The sequence below is a fragment of the Panthera tigris genome, chromosome A2 (genome assembly GCF_018350195.1).
Source record: "Panthera tigris isolate Pti1 chromosome A2, P.tigris_Pti1_mat1.1, whole genome shotgun sequence".
In the NCBI taxonomy this organism is placed as follows: Eukaryota; Metazoa; Chordata; class Mammalia; order Carnivora; family Felidae; genus Panthera; species Panthera tigris.
This window is the reverse complement of record NC_056661.1, coordinates 18,502,446-18,522,063: the sequence shown is the minus strand read 5'-3', so window position 1 is coordinate 18,522,063 and position 19,618 is coordinate 18,502,446. Positions and strand designations below refer to the sequence as shown.

General features: G+C 47.7%; 1 long non-coding RNA gene across 1 annotated transcript; it reads left to right on the top strand.

Moving 5' to 3' along the window:
• The first annotated feature begins 132 nt into the window (after window positions 1-132).
• Window positions 133-18,744, top strand: LOC122236650. The gene is made up of 4 exons (XR_006214784.1): window positions 133-344; window positions 4,825-4,938; window positions 10,046-10,152; window positions 18,656-18,744. It is a non-coding gene; the product is annotated as an uncharacterized LOC122236650 (long non-coding RNA).
• Window positions 18,745-19,618: the final 874 nt, after the last annotated feature.

Below are 19,618 nucleotides of genomic sequence, written 5' to 3'. Positions count from 1 at the left end.
AGCGTCCGCCGCCCCGCAGCGCGCCGCACCCGCGCACAGGCCCCGCCTTCATCCGCGCCGCTCTGCTCATTGGCCCGCCACGCCCCTGTCCAAGAGGACACGCCCTATCCCGGAAGCCCTGCCCCCGGCCAGTAGCGCCCGTCCCCGGGACACGCCCCGGCCCGTCCGGATTGCCCCCAGCCCTCTGGGCTGGTAGGGGGGGAGGGGCGTCCCGCCAATCTCAGGCATTGGGGCCTCTGAGACGCTCCCAACCGACCCAGGGTGGTCAGGCTCGAGAACTGGCCCTGCCACAACTGACCGCCTATCGTTTGGCCCTCCGATTTCCCTGGAACGCAAATCGAGAGGTATTTCTAAGCCATGAAAACAATCAGAAAGCGTCCTCTAAATTGCTAAGGATGACTACCCTGTTTTGTGGCCCTTACACGGATGGGGAAACTGAGGCGAGGGCCGGAAGGGCGGGAAGCTGGCCGCTCTCCAAAGGCCTAACCCCCAGCAGGCGAGGACGTCCGGGAAACGCTTCAGGCCTGACCCCCGTCCCCTCCCCCCGCCCTGAACTCCGGAATCCGTTGCCTCTCCTGGTGCCAGAAATAGCTCTGACCCGCTGGCGCTGGTCACTCGCTACTTGTGGCCCGCATTCTTTCAGGGGGTGAGGGAATAAGGAGCGGAGGTTACTGATGAGGTCCTCCTCCCTTCAAGGGGAGGGTCCTAAAGGTGCTCTCCCCCCAGGGCTTACCTATGGCCTCCTACCCCCAAGTCCCCAGACCTGACAGTCACTGGACCTGAATAATTATTACTGGATGGGTTGGGATGGGACTCATGGTGAGCTCTGCTCCGTTTCCCTACCAAACCGTAGTCAGGATGTGTCCATTCCCTCCTGGGCCTGTGTCCAGGCTGGAATTCCAAGCCTACACTTTTGTCAGAGAGCACATTCTGAACACAGAACTGGCTGCTGCCTGCGTGGGGGTCCTCCCTGCATCCAGAAAAGTCTGGGTCTCCCCTGCTTTCTCCTCCTTAAGGAGTGTCTAGGAAAAATAAATCTCAGAGAGCTGAAAGTCTCATCTCTGAAATACACATACCTGTCTGATTTTTTTTTAAGATTTTTTAAAAATAATATTTATTTCTGAGAGAGAGAGAGGGAGAGCAGGGCAGGGGTAGAGAGAGAGAGAGTGAGACAGAATCTGAAGCAGAGGGCATCTGGGTAGGTCAGTTACGTGTCCGACTTCAGCTGAGGTCATGATCTCGTGGTTTGTGAGTTCGAGCCCCACATTGGGCTCTATGCTGACAGCTCAGAGCCTGGAACCTGCTTCATTTCTCTCTCTCTCTCTCTCCTAAAAATAAACATTTAAAAACATTAAATAAAAATAAAAAATAAATAAAAGAATCTGAAGCTGGCTCCAGGCTCTGAGCTGTCAGCACAGAGCCCTACCCAGGGCTGGAACCCACAAACCACAAGATCATGACCTGAGCCAAAGTTGGATGGTCAACCCACTGAGCCACCCAGGTGCCCCAAGTTTTTGTGTTTTTTTTAAGTAATCTCTGTATCCAAAGTGGGGCTCGAACTCACAACCCCAGGATCAAGAGTCTCATGTTCTACCAACTGTGCCAGCCAAGCGCCCCTGTGATTCTTTATACTTAAATGCATAAGCTCCAAACCTCATTCACATAGATTAGAAAAGGAACTAAAACCCAGGGAAAAGGCCCCAAAACCATCCTTTACATGTTAAAACTAAAAAATTAGTGGCCTCTCAAATCCAAATTTAAAATTCTGCTGCTTTGAAAAGGCTAACAATGTGGAAAGTTATTGGGTTTCTAAATAAAATACATTCTTTCGTTCACTCCTTCATTTTACCGAGTCTCCACACTCACCCCTCCCCTCCTCCAACATACACCAGGCACTGCTTTGTAGCCCTAGGTTCTGCTGGGCATTTTAGTGCCCACTGTATAGGTATATGTTATGTTTTTCCGAAGCAAAAGACAGCAGTGAGTGCTGACCTCCTGAGGCACCGCCCTCCTACCATCTGCACAGAAGCTGCTGGCCATTCTAGTCCTCACTGACCATCCATGGCTGCCAGAGTAACTCCACTTCTTCCCTTTTGGCCCTGATCTTCCTAAATGAAGCACCAGGCCTTATTCTGGCCTCCAGAGTGCCAGTGCCCCATGCCTAAGCACCCCCCAGATTTCTGACCAAGGAAGGGACCTCAACCAATTGGTGCCAGAAGGTGGAATAAGACCTTCCTAGTCCTGGAAGGATGGCGCAACAACCAGAGTGTGCCTGAAGCCCTCACAACCAAATCCTTTCCAATCTTTGCCTCTCTAAGTTTGGGGTTCAGTTAGAGGCACTGACCCTAATGCTCTCCCCCTTCCGTAGACCTTCAGTCCTGGCACATCTCACAGGTTTTCCTCCCTCTAGCCTCTAAACTCTGGGCCTCACCGCTACCTTTCTTCATTTTTGTCTGGAGCTGGAGTGCTCCCCAACCCCCTGTTCCTTCAGGCTCTAAAAGGCAGGCGTCCTGGCTGGCCAGAGTTGACCAGCCTTTTGGGGCCTAACTAGCCCCCAGCTAGAGCCCAATCAGCATCCCCTCACCCCCAAAGGCCATAAGAAAGTAAAGAGGGAAGTAGACAGCTATCTTCATGAGCCCCTAGGTTAAGTGGGGGCTGTAAAGTCAAAGCTTGTTACTCTCTGTAGTCCTGAGAGTCTCAAAGCCTTTCCCCTCCCGGGGAAAAGTGCATAACCCACCCTAGGGCTCAGCACAAGGTCCCCAGTGACTCACTCTTGGGTGCTATTCTGGAATCCCAGGAAGGCCTAGGCCACCCTAGGTCAGGCTTGGTGCTCACAGCCAGTTTGAGGGCATGGCCAAAAGTGAGGCCCAGAGAACACCCAAGAACAGCTGTCCAAGAAGCCCATGTGGTATGGGCTGGGGGAGGATTGATCAAGATGCTGAGAATGGGGCTCTTCAGACCTGACAGCTCAACTCTCCTGGCCCTTCAGCCTCCAGTGCTTCCTCCACTTAGACCCTAAGCCAGAGGCTCCAAAAAAATTATCTGATTAAGGTTTGTCTCTCCCACTGGAGTATGAGCCCTTGAGGCCAGAGACCAACCTGCTTGGCCCTACATTGCAACCATTACCTAACAGCCCGCATTTACTAGAGACTCAATTTCTGGTTGGGAAGAAAATCCGGAGATGTTGCTTTCCTCACTTCCTGTCTGGTAGTCATCACCAAGGGTCCAAACCCTGTGTAAAGCCCAAGGAAGATGTCCCAGTGTTTACCTGGGGCCAATATGATCTTAGCTAAAGCCTTGATTCTAGCTCAGCCAAAACCCAATAGACACCAACACGGACCAAACTTTCTTTTGGTCCTAGGATTCCAGGACTTTTATTCTGGCTTGTTGCCAAGGAACTGAAGGCTAAGGGCTGGTGCCCAGCTTCAGACTCTTCCAGAGGGAGGGAGGCTCCTGCTCCTGATACTCCCCCAGACCCAGTGAAGAGGGTCAAGGGGCAGAGCTGGCTGAGGATGGAGGCTCCTGACCCAAATGCCCAAGCAGGGCCAGCCAAGTCAGGGCAAGGGAGGGATCCCTTTTGTCTGGATTTAACAGAAGGCAGATTGTCTGGCAGCTCTGGAAGAAAGAAAAGGCTGATAAGTTCATCCGGGAGAAAGTGCCAGTAGGAGTGTTTGCTGGCCACCACCAGCCTTCCCAGGAGCCAGTTCCTCTCTTGCAGGGCCCTCCACTCCAGCACTTCCACCAGACCCTTTTATACCTGACTGGCACAGGGCCTTCCTCCAGTCATCCAGGTGGCAGCTTCCACACCTGGCCTTCCACAAATAAGCATCCTATGGGGACACAAACCCCACAGCAAGAATGTGTGTTGAGTGAATGAATAAAATCGCCTCTTCCTCCTGGGTGGACACACATGTCTCAGCTACATCCCACTCCCTGCTGGCTCTGAAATAAGACAATCCTCCAAGGCTGACTTTGGGCAACAGTTCCCAAAACACTGGGCTTATGGCCTTGAACACTGGGCTAACACCAGATTAGGTCCGGTCTGGCTAGGCAGCCAGTGGAAGCAAGCAAACTGAAGGTCTTATTTGTTAATTCTCTTCAGTCACTGACCAGCTAGCCCCCAGTTGTTGGGGAAGCTACCGATAGATACTGTTCTGGTTCAGCCAGGTTGACATTCCCTTCTCTGCTCTCAGCCATGTGTCCAGATCTGGCTCAGGGCTCTGCCACTGGCTCCCCCAGGACAGGAACATCTCTTCCACTCAGAGCTGGCCTAAGATCTGGGCCTGTTTCTCTCATCAGCCTGGGCTCCCCTTAGTGGCCCCTATTCAAGAGACATTAATAGGCTACCCAACATCACTGATTCTCATTCTGGTATTGTGGCTGTTAGGTATGCCCTTGAAACACTGGAAAGTGTTGGACCCAAGTAGACAGTCTTTGCTTTAGGCTGAGTTCTGACAGAGACAGCCAGGGCCTCTAGGAGCCCCAACTGTGGTCTGGGGAATCCCCAACATTTCTGGAAAGAATGAGAAGGATTCCTGTGGCCAATTTGAGGGAAGCTAATAAAAGGATAAAGAGTGAACATTAGCTCCTCAGCTAAACTTCGCATTGTGTCCATATGAAGCATAAGTTCTTGCTGGGCCCCAGAGCTAAGTTCACTGTGTGATCTTATATAAGTCACTTGCCTTCTCTGAGCCTTTTGGTCATCCCATCATCAAGTGACCCCATGTGTGGACTTTAGACCTGCTTGCTCACTGAAAGTGAAAGAAGATCCCTTTATGTGGCTGAGTCAGGGCCAAGATGAAACACCCATCCATGTGTTGTCAGTCCACAGATATTTATGGAGTCTATTGTATGCTGAGAACACAACCAGGGTTGAGAGGAACAAGCACTGCTGTTGTGGAGCCCAAACTCTAGTGTAACAGGATGAAGATTAAATTAGTAAGTAAATGAAAATATAATAATCGGGATGGGAATGCCAGGATGGGCCAGAGTCTGCTCTGTGGTCCAGCGCACCAGGGAAGTGAATCCTGCAGGAGGTGGATGAGGGAGCCCTAGGGTTTTCTAGGGAAGGAATAGAACAAGCCTAGGAAATGGCCATGGTAAAGGCAGAGGAAGAAGTGGCCAGGCAGGTCTGAGAACCTTGGAGGTAGCCATGGTCTGAGCAGTGAATGGAACAGTGAACAAAGGACAAAGAACAAATGGTGGGAGGGTAGGCGCCAGAGCTGGATTTAACCAGGTTGGGCTTTGCCAGGAGTATAGGATCCCAGGAGCAAGGGACATGGAAGCTGAAGGGTGGGAGCAAGAAGGAGGGGAGCGGGGATGGTGCCCTCAGGCCTCCTGGAAGGAATGTGGCAGGGTGAGGAATGGGGGGGCAATGGCTTGGCCCCAGCCCCCAGAGCCCTGTCCCTGGAAGGTGGGGAAAGAGAGGTGAGGGAGCAGGCAGGGGTAGGGGCAGAAAAGGGGACTTGTGGGGGAGGGGCACCAGGCACCACAGAAGTCAAGTCTGAACAAGCATTTAAAGAGAACATTTCTCACTTTCCCTGCCTCCACCTTCTCAGGGAATGCAGAGAGGTGGCACTCCCCCTTCCAGCTTCAGAGAAGGAGGAGGGGGAGGGAACAATGTCCGCTCCCTTGGGTTTGGGCAGTTCCTGGTACATGCTGCAGGTCTGAGCTTTAGAGACACCCTGCAGAGCCCCCCTGCAGAACAGAGCCTACTACCAACTCCTGGTTGGAGGGAAGTCCATGGGCTGGGCCAAGGTGGAGGTGGGAGAGAGTAGAAGAGGGGATGAGGGTGAGCAGGAAGTGAGGAGTATAGGGGGAAGGCCCCGCCACACAGGACAGGTTCCAGGGCAGTTTCCCACCCAACTCCCCTGGGATGCTGCCGGACACAGATACAAAGAAGGCACTGGGGACTGGTAGGGTATCATCTGGCAGGCAAGGAAGGCCCTGGTCAGCTGTCCCATCCATCTCCCTCCTGCTCTCTGCTCAAGGCCAGTGACCTTCAAAGGTCCATCTCTGCTGTTGCCATTTACCCAAACTGGACTGAGGTCCTGGCTGGGGTCACCCATGAATGCACAGGAGAGGGTCTATGTCCATCAGCAGGGATCAGTAGGCTGAACCTGACAAGGGACCCCAGAGACCAGGAAGGCCTGCAGTGGGAAGCACTGGAGGCTGGGCTCAGCATGGGCCCTTGAGGTAAGAGATACCCCAGCTTAAAGTCAGAGCTCTGGGTATGGGCATGGCTTGTTGCAAGCACGGTGATGGCTCTCTGCAGAGGCATTCACATGTCCCATATAAAGACCCATTCATGACAGGTGGTGAGTTTCCTCAGAGGTGAAAAGAAACATTCATTAAAAAAAAAGAAAGAAAGAAAACATTTCATCTGTCTCCCCCATCCCATCCCCATGCCCCCAGGCACATAAGTGATTGTGGCAGCTGGTATAATACAAAGGTGAGGACTTGAGGGTAGAGGGAAGGCTGCTCTGGACAGGGATATCCTGGGCCTCAGAGCCAGGGCCCAGCAGCTGCTCATGCCATGTTGGAGGGGCCCCAAAAAGAAGGCTGGCCTCAGCTGACCCCCTACCCTCCTTCTGCCTGAAACTTCCTGGTACTCTGCTGCCTGGGACCCTTGGTAATTAGTTCAATGTCAGTGGCCCTGGTGTTGAGGTGGGCCAAAAAGGGGGCCTCTTTACAGGCCTCTTTACTGCACCCACAAACACTGGGACCAATCCCACCCCCCAGTGAGTCCCCTCAGCTCACAGGAGGCAGGTAACTTCAGGCCTCCTTGCTTTTAAGGTGCGTGGGTACTAGTGGGCAGCCCAGAGTTGAGGCCCTGAGGGCTGGGTGCACCCAGGCAGGGGCACTGGGGCCTGCCTCTGACTGGCCACTTGAGCAAACCCCTTTCCCTCTCCAGACCTTTTCCCTTTCTGATCCTTGTGAACCAAAGTTTAACAAAAGGCCCATGGTTGTTTCCTTTCCTTCCTAGAAGGGCCCAGGATATGGGTGCATATGAGGAGCTGAGGCGGGGAGGAGAAGGAAAAAGCAACCCGGGGACTAGTGTGGGCTAGGGTTCCAGAGGGGTCCTGAGGAAGGCAATGCAACCTAGGAGGATGGTCTTGGGGGAAACCTATAGAAGGGGTAGGAGAGCACTTGGCTCCCTCCCTAGCTCCCGTCCCTAACCCAGCATTTCCTTCCCTGTAGATTTCCAGTCTCATCTGAATGCAAAGGAACAAGCAGATGCTCCCTTCCCCCAATCCCATCCCCATCCCCCATCTCTTCACTGGCTGCCATTCTCCATTCCCATGGCCCAGAAACCAGGGAGCTTCTTCACCTGCTGCTGCCCTGGCTCCCTCCCTCTTCTGGGCCTGCAGCTGTTCCCTGACAGCTGGATTACTGCAAGGCACTGCCACAGTCTGAACTGCCAGGATCACCTCCTCCTCCCCTGTCTTGATGGCCCTGCAGGCCCACCCACAGCCCTGTCTTTCAGATGTCAGTGACCTCTAGTCCTAGAGATCCACCACAGCTGTGGGCCACCTGCACCTTTGCAAGAAGCAACAGCTGCCATTTCTCCCAGGCTCCTCCAGAGCCAAGATCCCCTGGCCTCCTGTCAGCCTGAGGGTGAGGGGCCAGCACCTACCCCTTTGTCTTCTTGGGCCTTGGTCTTCCCATAGAACAATGGGAGGGGGCTGCAGGGAGGAAGAGCTGTGGGACTTTGTCCTCTGCTAGAGGCTGCTTTCAGCACCACCTGTTAACCCAGTCCTCATGTTGGAGCAGCCAGAGCAAACCTCAAAACCCAAATCTACCTGTCCTACTCAGGGCTCTCTGCCTGACTTTCTGTTGCTGGAGGATAAGGACTCCTCACTACCCTCTCACCTGCCCAGATTTTGGCCCCTCCCCGTCAAAACTTTACCCACCCCCCCACCTCTCCACCCTACATCCTCCCCATATATCCCATCTCCACTTCCATTTCTCTTCACACCTACCCCCCCCCACATTTTTTTGTTACTCCAGGTTTGTTTGTTTTTTCAAGTAGACTCTAGACCCAATGTGGGGCTTGAACTCAAGACCCACCTTGAGATCAAGAGTCACATGCTGTATCTACTGAGCCAGTCAGGCAGGCACCCCTACCCCAGTTTATTCTTTGCACATGACTCAGGTCACGTGGAGCCTCTTTCAGTTGCTACAAACATGCCAGGCATTTGTCAGCTCCTCTCAAGCCCTCCTACATGCACCACTTCTGCCCACAGCATTCTTTTCCCACTTGGCCTACCTCATTCCTGCTCATCCCCTGTCTCAGTGTCTAGCCTGGACAAGTGTCCTTGCTCTGGATACCTGCTGAGCCCACCATATTATTATATCAGATTTAAAGTTTATCACTAGCAGGGGCGTCTGGGTGGCTCAGTCCATTAAACATCCAATTCCTGGGCTCCTGGAGGGCTCTGTCAGTTAGGCATCCGACTCTTGGTTTCAGCTCAGGTCATGATCTCACAACTCATGAATTCAAGCCCACATAGGGCTCTTGATGACAGCGCAGAGCCTACTTGCCATTCTCTGTCTCCCTCTCTCTCTCTCCCTTCTGGTGCTCTCTCTCTCTGTGTCTCTCTCAAAAATAAAAATAAATAAACTTCTAAAAGCATCCAACTCCTGATCTCAACTTAAGTGTTTTTTTTTTTTTTTTTAGTCACTCTTTTATTTCTTTATCTTAATTTTACAGAGAGCGAGCATGTGTGAGCACTGGTCTTGATCTCAGGGTCATGAGTTTGGGCCCTACGTTGGGCCCCACATTGGGCATGAAGCCTACTTAAAAGAATAAAATTTTTAAAAAATAAAGTTTATCCCTAGCACAGACTGGACAATCTGTGTCTGTCTACTCCCTCCCTCCACCATGGGAACTTCTATCATTTGAGACACGGCCAGGCACTTAGAATGTACCTAATAAAATTGGAATGAATGGACATTTGATTAAAAATGAGGCCTCCTGGGGCTTTCTGCAGAGACCTCCCAGAGAATCCAATTGGCATTTTGGAGTCCAAACTCCAGAGCCAGTATAACTTCAGGATTCCCAGCTACCTGCAGAATAAATTTAAGCCCCACTCTATACCACCCTGGGCAATAGGGACCTGCCTCATCCCCTTTCCTCAACTCCCTGCAGAGTACCACCTGTGAGGGCCCCTCTTCCTCCACCTACCCAAGTCCTGCTTATCCTACTCAAGAACAACACCCACAAGGCTTCCCAGCATCTGACTTCTCGTTGTCTCTATGAGACCCCAAGCTCCTAGAGGGTTAAGATGGACTTTGATAATAACATCTACCATCATTGAGCTCTGTCCTGCACCCCCGGACACACAAAATCTCTCTGTACCTCCTAATAACCCTCCATGGCAGTTTTTGGCCCCAGGTTGCAGATGAGGAAACTGAGGCCCAAGATTTAAGTCACTTACCAGAGGTTACACAGTAAGTGCCCAAGCTATGGATCTGTGTTCACCTTTATAGCCTTCACTGTGCCTGGCCCAGGGGTGAGGACTCCACTGATGTTTGCCAAATGAGTGAACAAATGGATACAGCTGTATCCAAACTTCAACTAGCTGGACCCATTTACCTCTGGAGCCCAGGACCCAGAGGCCTTGGACTCAGGAGATGGCCCTACAGATTTGGGAGAAACATGGCCAGGCCCCTGTCTTCCTCCCTAGTGCACATGGCCAGTGGCCCCTTGGCCTCACCTTGGTGGGGTCTTGACACTGTTGAGCTATGAGAGTAAGGGGAGTGGGGGTGGTGAAGAGGTTGGAAGAAAAGGCAGAAGCCTCCAGATCAGCTAGCCCATTTCAAAGAGCAGTGAAAGGGCCTGGGGGCACAGTGATTGGACAGAGGTATTCTCAGGGTAGCCCGATTATAAATTTCTGCAGGATTATCAGGTTATGCAGCTCTGGCATTTAATCTAAACTCACTTGAGTCCTTGATTGTAAAAGGGTAAGGACCTGGGTGGAGGGCAGGGAAGTAACCAAGTCAACTCACAAAGCCCTTTACTGAGCATCTACTCTGTCCCCAGAAATGCAATAGAAGACCAAAGGCAGAAAAGTTAGAAGTCACAGCCGGGACAACTAAGAAGTGTGTATTCCCACTCCTTAGTGGGGAAAGCTGCATGCAGGAAACAAGGTGCGTGGAGGGGAGTCAAGCAACCTGCCTGGTCTGAGAAGGCCACCTGGAGCAGGGGTCACTGAAGCTGACTTTGGGGAAGGGAGCAGCTGAGTTTCCTGCTGGCTTGGTAAATTCCTGGGAGGGGTTCAACAGTGGCAGAGCCTGTCTAGGCCTGGCCAGATGGACAAGAATGGGGCAAAGGTGACTGCCCAAGCAGGCCCTGACCAGGCATCCTAGACTTTGCTGGAACTTGCCTGGCTCTGAGCAGAATGCTCTTGAATGGGGGTCAAGTAGGGGGAGCTCAGGGAAGGAGATAGGGGAACTAACAAGATAGGCAGCTGGGCAGCCTCCTGCTGGACCTGCATTGCCCAACACTGGAGTCATCTGTCCCAGATTCCTTTCATAATGGGATAAAATGTACCCACAGTGAGGCCTGAAGTGGGGCCTGGTAGAGACCAGTGACTTCAGTGGCAGGACAGTTGGGTCCCAGGAAAGCCAGAGAAGCATACACATTCCTTGGCTTCCTGTCCCCAGCAGCTGCAGGAAGCTGCTCCAAGCTCCCAGCTGTGCCCAGCAACCCCTAAGGACAGGAAAAAGTCTTGTATCTTGCCATCCCTCTGATTGGACACAGAGAGAGTCCTGGATGGGGTGACTGAGTACTCAACGGCAGGCCCCAAGGGAGGAGGTGGGGCTGCATGTCAACGTTTGGGGAGGCAGCTTAGGTCTTGTATGGGACAGAGCCTGTGGCAAAGGTCCCCAACCTTCCTTAATTTCATAATCTGAAAAGGCTGTTAACACTTTTCCCAGACAATCACTCCCTACACACACAATCTTACCTATCATTTAAAAGGATTCTGGGATGCCTGGGTGGCTCTGTTGGTTGAATCTCCAACTCTTGATTTAGGCTCAGGTCATGATCCCAAGGTCACGAGATCTAGCCCAGTGTGGCGCTTCACACTGGACAAGGAGCCTGCTTGGGATTTTCTCTCTGCCTCTGCCCCTCTCATCTGCTAACACATTCTCTCTCTTCAAAAATATAGATAGATGATAGATAGATAGATAGATAAATAGATAGATGATAGATAGATTGATCCTAATCAGGCTCGGAGCTTCTGGAGTGTGCTTAGTTAAGGTCAGTGAAATTCCAGTCTGTTTCTGCCTCTGCTGGCTGTGAGTCATGGGTCATCTCCAGGCCATCTTGGCTTGCACTGCCCTCTAGAGCCTGAGAAGTTGGACTAGGGGAGCTTCTAGGGGCCCATCTGCTCTGCCATCTCCTTGGAGCTATTTCAAGTCATCCTACTGGAGACTCTAAAAGAAAGAACATCTTTAAACCCAGCTGAGAATCTAGACCTGCACTCACCAGAGCTGGGCTGTCCCACTCACACTAGGCTTCCCCAGCTTCCCAACAGTATCTATTATCAGCCTACCTTCCTCCCACCCAGATGAGTCTGGCAGTCAATACATGGGCCTCTGGGAGCTTTTGAGGCCTCTCAATCATACATACACTTATCAACACACCTTCTGTTTTTCTTTTCATTTATTGGTTCTAACAGTCATTTGACACATTTACTTAGCACTTGCTACATATCAGGCCTTGGGCTAAGTGTAGCATAAGTCCAAATCATGCCCATAGTTCTGGGTCCTGCCCGAGTCTCATGCCCTCCCAATTGGTTCATCTTGAAACTAAATCCTTCTTCCAATAATTTGGAGCTTTTTGGTAAGCTGCCCAGTGTAGCCACCTCTAAGCAGAGCCTGCCCTTGTTAATCATTTCTTGTTACCCCCTGCTGTCAACCAGCAACTTTGGATGCACAGTAGGCAGGAAGGGAGGGAAACAACTTCTGTCTGCCCTAGGATCCAGGAGACCTTTAATAAAGTGCCCTGGCTGAATCCTGGAGAGAGTATGCTGGATGTGTTTCTTGCCATTTTGTTCAGAGTACTTACCACTACTAGACATTATATGTAAACTAATTGATTTGTCTTATCTCCTCTACTAGAATAAAAACTCCATGAGAACAGAGCCTTTGTTCACTGTGGTATGTCTATTTTAAAGATTCATTAAATAAAAAAAATTCATAAGGTTGAGACCAGATTGTATACACAATGTGGTATCCTTCTGCCAGAATTGAACCCTGGTATGGCGACTCACTAGCTGTGTGGCCTTGGGCAAGTCATTCACCTTCCCACTCAGCTTTCTTACCTGTAATACGAGAGTAATGACTTCTACCTTGAAGAGAAGTGGATTGAGTGAAGAATACAAGCATCAAGAGAACAGTGGCTGGCACATAGTAAATGCTAGATAAGTGCTAGTGGTTATCACTGTTAGTATTCTTTTTTTTTTTTTACTTTTAAAAATTTATTTATTTTGAGAGAGAAAGAGACCACAAGTCTCAACCAACTGAGCCACCCAGGTGCCCTATTGTTACCATTCTTATCTTGCTTTGTTCATTCAGTGTTGCCAGGAACATTCCCCACCTGGATCAGAAACTTGATTGCTATTGGAGACCCACTATGCCATTGGACTGAGGTGCCATTCATTCAATACAAGTTTATACCTACTTACTCTTTCTGGATCCCCAAACATTACAAGCAAAAGCAACTTGTGTATATGAGAAAGAGAAAGTAGATGTGTGTGTGTGTGTGTGTGTGTGTGTGTGTGTGTGTGTGTGTGTGTACGCATGCAGGTGCATACATATACATGGCACAATCTTGGAGGAGGTTGGCTTTCAGCAGGTTCTCAAAAGGCCTAAATCAAACAGAAGTTTAGAAGGACTGGGCAGAGAGTTGGCTTGTAAGAGACTCTTTCAGGCAGCTATTTCCAGAGTTCAGGTGTGGACCATGCAATGAGAAAACTGTCATAGTCTCCTTGTTTCTGATTATTGATGAGATTCTTAATACAATAGTTACCTTGGTAATGCTAAGACATAATGTCTGGAAAAGACCTTTGGCAAGTTGAAGGTCCAAAGCTCAGGTGAAGAATACCATTCTGGACATCCAGAGCCCACCTCCAGCCTATGCCACCCACACCAGCCTTGAGTACAGAAGCCTGATTCTAATGGGGTGACTCTCCATTTCCCCAGTAGGTGGCGCTGCTGTCCTAGGTCTAAGGATTGCCAGGGGCACCTGGGTGGCTCAGTTGGTTAAGCATACACTCTTGGTTTTGGCTCAGGTCATGATCTCCCACTTTGTGGGTTGGAGCCCCGCATTGGGCTCTGTGTTGACTGCGCAGAGCCTGTTTGGGATGCTCTCTCGCTCCCTATCTCTGCACCTCCCCTGCTCGTTCTCTTTCTCAAAATAAAAAAATAAATAAATATTTTTTAAAAAAGAAAGTAAAAGGATGGAAAAATATACTCCATGTAAACAGTAACCAAAAGCTGGGTGGCTATATTATTGCAAGACAAAATAGACTTAAGTCAAAACAAGTTACAAGAGACAAAGTGTGTGTATATATATATATATGTACATATACATATATTTGTGTGTATATATATGTGTGTATATATATATATATATTTTTTTTTTTTTTTTTAAACTTATTTAAGTAATCTCTGCACCCAACATAGGGCTCAAACTCATGACCCCAAGATCGAGAGTCCTATACTCTTCTGGGGCACTTGGTTGGCTCAGTCAGTTGAGCATCCGACTTTGACTCAGGTCATGATCTCACAGCTCATGAGTTCAAGCCCCACATGGGGCTCTGTGCTAATAGCTTGGAGCTTGGAGCCTGCTTCAGATTCTGTGTCTCCCTCTCTCTCTCTGCCCCTCCCCTGCTCATGCTCTGTCTCTCTCTCGCAAAAATAAATAAATATTAAAAAATAAAAAAGAGTCCTACACTCTTCTCACTGAACCAGCTAGGTTCCCCAAAGAAAGAAATATATTGATAAAAGGTACAATACAGAAAGAACATACAATAATTATAAACATACATGCATCCAACAGGGCCCCAAAATACATGAAACACAAATTGACAGAATTGAGAGGGGAAATAGATAGTTCTACAGTAATAGCTAGAAACTCAATATTTCGCTTTCAAAAATAGCTACAGCAACCAGACAGAAGATCAATAAGAAGATAGAAGACTTAACAATGCTGTAGACCAAAGTTGACCTAACAGATACTACATGTACTCCAACAACAACACCAGAATACACATTCTTGTCAAGTGCACATGGGACATTCTGCAGGATAGACCAACCATATCTTGGTCACAAAACATATCCTAAGAAATTTTATTTTTCTTTTTTAAAAATGTTTGTTCTTGAGAGAGAGTGAGAAAGAGAGCACAGCATGGGAGGAGCAGAGAGAGGGGGACAGAGGATCTGAAGCAGGCTCTGTGCTGACAGCACACAGCCCAATGTGGGACTCAAACCCACAAACTGTGAGATCATGACCTGAGCTGAAGTTGGACGCTGAACCAACTGAACCACCCAGGTGCCCCAGTCCTACGAAATCTTATTTTATTATGTTTTTATGTTTATTTATTTTTGAGAGAGAGCACAAGCAGGGGAGGGGCAGAGAGAGAGAGAAGGATACAGAGGATCCAAAGCAGGCTCTGCACCAACAGCAGAGAGCCTGATGTGGGGCTCACTCAAACTCACGAACTGTGAGATCATGACCTGAGCCAAAGTCAGACACTTAACCGACAGAGCCACTCAGGCGCTCCACAAAGAACATTTTCTGATTACAATGGAATGAAACTAGAAATGAATAGGAGAAATAAAACTAAAAAAAAAAAAAATCACAAATATATGGGGGTGTCTGGGTGGTTCAGTCATTTGGGCCTCCAACTCCTGATTTTGGCTCAGGTCATGATCTCATTTCATGAGATTGAGCCTTGCATCGAGCTCTGTGCTGACAGTGTGGAGCCTGCTTGGGATTCTCTCTCTCCCTCTCTTTCTGCCCCTCCCCTGCTTGTGCACACATTCATGCTCTCTCTCTCTCAAAATAATAAACATTAAAAAACACAAAACAAAACACTCAGTGATAGTTAAGGGTGCCTGGCTGGCTCAGTCATAGAGCATATGACACTTGATCTCAGGATTGTAAACCCAAGCCCCACATTGGCTGTAGAGATTGCTTAAAAATAAAATCTTAAAAACAACAACAACAAAAACATACTCTGTGATGGTTAATTTTATGTGTCGATTATACTATATCATGAAGTATCTAGACATTTAGCCAAACATTATTCAGCTGTGGGTGTGTTTGTCAGGGTGAGATTAACATTTGAATAGACTGAGTAAAGCATATTTCTCTCCCTAATATGGGTGGGTCTCATCCTAACAATTGAAAACCTGAAAAGAACAAAAAAAATTTAGTAAGAGGAAACTCCTCCTGCCTGATTGCTTGAGCTGAAACATTGGTATTTTCCAGCCTTTGGACCTGGACCAGGACTGAAATATCAGCTCTTCTTGGGTCTCAAGCACGCTAGCTTTTGGACAGGAACTTATACAATCAACTCTCTTGGTTCTTAGACCTTCAGACTTGAACTAGAACTTCACATTGATTCTCTTGGGTTTCCAGCTTGCCAACTGCAGATCTTGGGAAGTTCTCTGCCTCCATAATTGCATGAGCCAATTATTTTAAGCTTATTTATTTATTTTAAAGAGAGAAAGAGAAAGTGAGCAGGGGAAGGGCAGGGAGAGAGGGAGAGAGAATGCTGAGCAGGCTCCCTGCTGTTAGCACAGAGCCCAATGCAGGGCTCAATCCCACAAACCATGAGATCCTGACCCTGAGCCAAATCAAGAGTCAGATGTAACCTACTGAGCTGCCCAGGTCCCCTCCCTTTCTTTTGAGTTTATTTTTTTAAAGAATCTCAAGCAGCCTCCATGCTGTCAGTACAAAGCTCAATGTGGGGCTGATCTTGCCAACTGTGAGATCTGGACCTAAGCTGAAATCAAGAATTGGATGCTTAACTAAGTCACTGTTAGAAATAAATCCATTGACCAAAAGAAGGACAAAGGAAGTTCAAAGGAAGGACAGGGACTCAGAGGCTCACAGAGCACAGGGAAGCAAGTCTTTAATCAACATTCTTGCAAGAGCAGGTGTCTGATGGATATGCACACTTGGGGCAATTACAGCGGACAGTTTATCTCCTAGCATGCAAGTCCCTCCTCTGGTTCCTCATTGGCTGAGTATTACAGAGGTAATAGTCTTACCCAGAGGTCACCTATGCCCACATAAGGCAAAAAGTAGTCTGATTGGAACAAATGTACATTCCCTGAGGTGACCCAGAGACCTTCAGTCTCTGTCTCTCTGTTCTTTAGTGCATGCTCATTGCAAAGCCCATGAACATAAGCCTGTGAAATGGAGGGGAAGAAGAACCAGGAAGTGAAGTGTCTAAGGGTTTGGGATTCCATTGTTGAGGGGGAGGTTTGTACATATTTCCAATAGGTTGTAAATCTATTGCTAATTAGACAGTACAGCTTTTATTTGGTATTTCTGAAAATGAATCATCTCCCTTACTTCTCATAGTCACCCAGGAGCCCCTTGCATGAGCCTTCTCTCTTTCTCTGCATCTGTGTATAATAAAACATGTTCAAAAAACAACAACAAAAACAACAAAAACAAACAAACCAAAAAAAAAAACCCATGAGGTGCCTGGCTGGCTCAGTCAGTAGAACATGGGACTAGATCTGGGGGCTGTGAGTTCAAGCCCCATGTTGGGTGTAGAATTACTTAAAAATAAAATATTTAAAAACCAATAAACATTGTCAACATTTCTTGGTTTTAACTTTAAATTTTTAAATTATTTTTAAAGTTCTAATTACAGTGTAGTTTATACCCAGTGTTATATTCTACTTTCTTGAACATAGGGAATATTATAAGTTTTATATTTACATTTTTTTCCAGGTTCACAAAATTGCACAAATTGAGTATCACATGATGAATTGATATTAGCTTCCCCAGGCATGGGAACTTAACAGATGAGATACAGTTTAATATCCATTTATGTTGCTTTTCATAGAAGGTGTTTTTTAGACCTTAACTTGAAGTGTAAGATCATCAAAGAAATGCCTCCATATGTGGCCAAAATACAATTCATTCTACCTGTGAGAGTATAAGAGTGGAAATATTTTTTGATACCAGTGAAATGGGATTCAGCATCAGTTTCTCGACCTGCTATGATTTGTCTTGCAAAAAGCATCAATTCCACATATCTATTATGTTCAAGTTTTAATGTCCTTGTCTACTAATTCTAGCATCTGTTATTTCTGGATCTGTTTCTCTTGTTTGATTTTTCTCTTTATTATAGGTCTTTTTGTTTTCCTACTTTACATGATAGGTAACTTATACTTTTTTATTTTTTTTACTTTTATTTATTTGAGAGAGAGAGAACCAGCAGGGGAAGAGCGGAGAGTGAGAAGGGGACAGAGGATCCGAGGCAGTCTCCATGCTGATATCAGAGGGCCCACTGCAGGGCTCAAACTCACAAACTCAGGAACCATGAGATTGTGACCTGAACTAAAGTTGGACACTTAACTAACTGAACCACCTAGGTGCCCCATGATTGGTAATTTTTAATTGAATGCCAGACATTGCAAGTTTTACCTTTTTAGGTACTGATACTATTATATTCCTATAAATATTTGTGACCTTTGTTCTGGGATACATTTAGTCATTTTGATAACTTTGAGGCTTGATTTTAAGCTTTGTTAGCTGGAGTTTGAGCAGATTTTAGTCTAGTACAGATGTTTTGTTTTATTTTTTTAAGTTTATTTACTTATTTTGAGAGAGAGAGAGAGAGAGAGAGAGAGAGAGGCTGAGAGACAGAGAGAGAGAGAGAGAGAATCCAAAGTAAGCTCTGCACTGTCAGCCTGGATGCAGGGCTCGAACTCATGAACCATAAGATCATGACCTGAGCCAAAATCAACAGTCAGATGTTTGACTGACTGAGCCACCCAGGTACGCCCCCCCCACGTTTGTTTTTTTTGTTTTTTTGTTTTTTTTTTAAGAGAGAGAGAGAGAGAGAGATGGAGAGAGTGTGCTTGAGGAGGACATATGCTATTTGCATTACAAGACATGTGTAGAGTGGGATGAGGGTGCAGGTCCCAGCAAGAATATGTCAGAGCAAAGGGAAATAAATGGCTTTTTTTAGGGGGCCCTTAATAGTTTGCCTGTCTCATTTGCTTTTTGTTTTTGTTTGTTTGGGTTTTTTACTAATGGCTGATGGGAACACAAACTGCTTCTGGCTCTGAGTAAGATTTGGTGCTGTCACCTTTTAATTCTTTGGGGTAGTTCTTTCTTTGGCTTTGGACAGTCTGCTCACATGTATGTACTGATTATTACTAAGCTGAAGCCTCAAGGGGAGCCCCCTAGAGATTTCTGGAGTTATCTCTCTGAGCACTTTTGTCCTGTCTAGGTTCTAGCCATCTTTGTCTCCCCAAACTCCCAGTTTTGTCTCTTCAACTCAGGGAGTCTGACAGACTCTATCTGAGTTCCTCCTCATTATATTTGGAAACTCTTTTCAGACAGCAAACTGGACAATCATTGAGCTTATATTGTTTGTATCTCCTCTTTCAGGAATCACTGTTGCCTGATGGACAACGTCTGAAAATGATTGTTTCATATATTTTGTCTGGTTCTTTGGTTGGATCATGTGGGAGTGTAAATCTTTTCCCAGTTACTCCATCTTAGCTGGAAGTATGAGTTCCTAAAATCTAACAATAATTTGTTCCTTTGGTATGTATTTATTGAGCACCAACTTTGCCCAGCATGATGCTAAGAGATGTGAGATACAAGCTGACAGACTAAATTCCTGCTCTCCTACCCCATTGTAGCCCAGTGAAGGAGACAAGTTTTGGGGAATGATTACAATAAAACGTGGAGGGTCTCTGACAGTGTACAGTGATCTAACTTAGTCCAGGAGATTAAAAAAGTACTCCCTGGGGTTCCTGGGTAGCTCAGTCAGTGGAGCGTCTGCCTTTGGTTCAGGTCATGATCTCATGGTTTGTGAGTTGGAGCCCTGCATCAGGCTTCCTGTTGGCAAGGTGGAGCCCTCTTCAGATCCTCTGTCCCCCCCTCTCTCTACACCCCTCCCCCATGCTCTTGCTCTCTCAAAAATAAAAAAGTTAAAAAATAAAAACCTTAAAGGGGTGCTTGGGTGGTTCAGTTGGTTAAGCGTTCAACTTTGGCTCAGGTCATGATCTTGCAGTTCATGAGTTCGGGCCCTGAGTCAGGCTCTGTGCTGACAGCTCAGAGCCTGGAGCCTGCTTCAGATTCTATGTCTCCCTCTCTCTCTGCCCCTCCCCCACTCATCCTCTGTCTCTCTCAAAAATAAATAAACATTAAAAAAACTTTTAATTAAAAAAAAAGTACTCCTTGAAAAATCAAAGTCTATACCAAGAACTTAAGGGTAGATAGGTGGTTGGTGGTAGGGTAGAAGTGATCTAAAGAGTGTTCTGTGAGCAGGCTGGCAGGAGAGAAAGGGCAACATGTGATAGGAACTGGAATGAAGGGTTGGGGAAGGGGACAGGATTTCTTTTT